We start from the raw sequence: 3,667 nt of genomic DNA on the forward strand, positions 1-3,667 counted from the left end.
CAGTGACCTCCCAGGCTGCCTCCTCAGAAGCCCCACCTCCTTCCTGCTTTGTTCTCAGGGGAGCCCTCAGGTGGTTGCACTGCCTCGGGTTCAGACTCGCCTCTTCTTCTCTGAAGCCTCTCCCCTGGGCACAGCTGCCCCCAGAAGGAGACCGGCCCCATTGGGCAGAGTTATTGCAAAGGGAAAGAGAAAGGAGGATACCAGAGGGGGTTGGAACAGATTGGGTGGAGAGAGCAAGACAAAAGCTGGTTCCTGGGGAGGGGTGGGCTCTCTGAGGACTCGGGGTGAGCCCTGTCCGCGTCACCCCTGCGTCGTCCCCATGTCCCCACATCTGGGCCCAGGTGTTGCTCTCCACAAGCCTGTTGAAAGAATGAAGGTAAGGATGCTGTGTGTACTTTATGTCAGAACTCCTGTGTTTTCTCCTGACTCCACAGTAGTAAAGGCACAGATGGGCTTTGGGTTCCTAATTCTGTGGTTGGTCCTCTGCATAAATCCCCTCAGCCTTCATGTGGCAGATTGAGGGCAGAGACAGGTGGAGACGGAGAGAGGGAGGAAGGGAGAGGGAGAAGGAGGGACAGCTTAGGTTTCTCTTCTCTTCTTAGAAGGATACCTGGGGCGCCTGGGTGGCTCTGTCAGTTAAGCATCGGACTTTGGCTCAGGTCATGATCTCATTGTTGTGAGTTCGAGCCCCGCGTTGGACTCTATGCTGACAGCTCAGAGCCTGGAGCCTGCCTGGAATTCTGTGTCTCCCTCTTTCTCTGCCCCTCCCCTGCTCAGGCTCTGTCTCTGTCTCTGTCTCTGTCTCTCTCTCAAATAAATAAACATTTTAAAAAAAGAAAAGCAGAAGGACACTAATCCCCTCACGGGCCCCACCCTCATGATAACATCTAAACCGAATCACCCCAAAGATTCTACTTTTAACACCATCCCACAGGAGTTTAGGGCTTCAACATATGAATCTGGAGGATACAATCTTTCAACCCATGACAGTTGTGACTGACAGGATTCCTTTCGATGACTCAGGGACAGGATGGCTGATGTGTCATCACACTGCTACATGAGGGGTGAGTTCTGCCTTACACTCAGAGCTGAGTCTCTAGGCCCTGGTGCTGCCTTTCTGGAGGTTGGAGGATCGAGTTCGTGCTCACCACTTCCTTACGGGAGGCCCAGAATGTTAGTGATGGTAGCTGGGCCATTGCTGCCCTTAGCAGGATGGAGATTTCCTGGTGGGAATAAAAGAAGCAAAGGTGTATTGGCTGGGAAGTAGGTTCATAGTGGATGCGCATTAGAGGAGCTATCTGAAGCCGGTGTCTCAGGTGGAGGCTGTGGGGAGTCCTCACACTGTGCCCTGGGTGCAATCGTGACAAAGGAGTGATAGGCAGTGGGTCCCTCCTTCTAACTCACCCACCTGAGCTCTTTGGCTGGGCAAGTTCCCTTGGGTGCTTCTTTACCCTTTATCACAAGGCCCAGTCTTGACAGGTGGCATTTCCATGCCATCATGGAGGTAGTTCCCCTTGGGCGCTGTCTCACCTTTGCTCTGCCCAAGTGAACGGAGGTGAAATCAACATGCAGCTCTCTGAGGACCCCATGAAGAATTTGGCCGCTCATGGCCCTCTCCCCACACTCACCCTGAGTGTCTCTCTGCATTTCCAACCAATCTCTGGTTCCCAGAGTTTCAAGTGCTCCCTCAGAGAGCCCCAGGCCCTTCTCAGGAACACTGGTGCCTGCGTGAGTCAGGGAAAGTGGAACTGAAAGGCAGGTCTCTGGAAGGACGGGCAAGAGGGGCAGGGATGGTATAGCGGGCTCCTGGTTTCAAGAAACAAGGTAGGGCCAGAGTGTCTGTTTTGATCTACCGCCGGTGAACCCCTCGATCCCTGTCCCTTGTCACTGGTTGCGTGACCCAGGCTCCAGGTCAGGTTCAGCTCTGAGGGCTGGCTCAGTTAAGGGCTCCTGTGGTGGGCAGGGTCCCACTGAACAGCCAGAGTCCATGGAGCAAATAAACAGGAAATCCAGTGACAAGTTCAGTGTTGTGCCCACCTGTCCAGCCTCTTTTTGTGTTATGTGAATTTCACCTCAGTAAATTAAAAAAGAAATGGAACACATGAACAAACCTCAAATTGTTCAAAATTGTACTGGCTCTTTATAGATCAACATGAATTTATGGACAAATTTTCAGGTTCCATGACAAATCCTGCTATCAACGTGCAGGTTAATTTTGGGAAGCATAGACATCTTTGTGGCACCGAAGGTCTCTATCCATGAACATGGTACATACTTCAATTTATATAGTTCTTCTTTTTATGTTTTCAATGGAATCTTGTACTTTTTAAAATAAAGGTCTCACACATTTTGTTAGGTTCACTTCTAGTAAACTCTTTGGGAGATACTGTAACCTTTATCTACCTTTACCTTTATCTACACTTTTGTTTGTTGCTAGTGTCTGGGAACACTATTAATATTCCTAAACTGAAGTTGGATCTACCAACCTCACTGAGAATTTGCTTGCTGTTTCTCATAGTTTCTGTTTTTTGTGTTTTTTTGCGATCCCCACAGCTCTTGTCCTTTATTGAAGCCTGTGGGGCACTGGCTTGGACAACAACACAGTGTTGAACAGTGACAATCATAAAGGGGACTTTTGTGTCATTCTATTTTTAGGGAATATTTCTAAGAGGGAAATACAAAACTGTCCCAAATTCTTCATTTATCTTTTTTAAAAAATAATTTTTTGAGTATAGTTGAAGTCCCATATTCTTTAAATCTTTCTTGGCTTGAATATTTGTTTGCTAACCATTTAATTATGATTTTTGCGTTTATGATTAAAAATATGGCTGTAATTTTTCTTACTCATGTTCTCCTTATTTAGCTTTTTTATAATTATTATTTTAGGGGGCGCCTGGGTGGCTCAGTCGGTTAAGCGGCCGACTTCAGCTCAGGTCACGATCTCGCGGTCCGGGAGTTCGAGCCCCGCGTCGGGCTCTGGGCTGATGGTTCAGAGCCTGGAGCCTGCTTCCGATTCTGTGTCTCCCTCTCTCTCTGACCCTCCCCCGTTCATGCTCTGTCTCTCTCTGTCTCAAAAATACATAAAAAACGTTAAAAAAATTTTTTTAAATAATGTCTACACCCAAAACCGGGCTTGAGTCCACAACCCTGAGACCAAGAGTCACCCACTCCACTGACTGAGCCAGCCAGACATCCCTCTTCTTATTTAATTTTAAATCAAGATTATTGTAGCTGCCCAAAATCAATTGGGGAGTTTGGCTTTTTTTTTTTTTTTTTTTTTTTTTTCCAATTTCCTAGGAAAGCTCAATTCTGATCCTTACATGGTTGATTGAACTCACCATAAAACCTCTGGGTCTGGTAATTTGATATGGTTGTTTATGTAGTCATTTTAAGTAATAATTGCATTTCTTTAATGGTTTAGGGTTAATCCGTGTGTTGTGTTTCTTTTGGTATCATTTTTATCATATTTTTTCTAGAAGGTTGTCCATTCAGTCTCATTTGTCAGATTGATTGTGTAAGTGTGTTCACAGTATTCTTTTCTGACTTTTTACACCTCTATAAAAGACAACCCCAGGGGTGCTTGGCTGGCTTAGTCAGTAGAGCATGTGACTCTTGATCTCAGGGTTGTGAGTTCGAGTCCCATGTTGAGTATAGAGATTACTTAAAA

This window comes from Herpailurus yagouaroundi, unplaced genomic scaffold (assembly GCF_014898765.1).
Source record: "Herpailurus yagouaroundi ecotype Mexico unplaced genomic scaffold, PumYag 182, whole genome shotgun sequence".
Taxonomy (NCBI): Eukaryota; Metazoa; Chordata; class Mammalia; order Carnivora; family Felidae; genus Herpailurus; species Herpailurus yagouaroundi.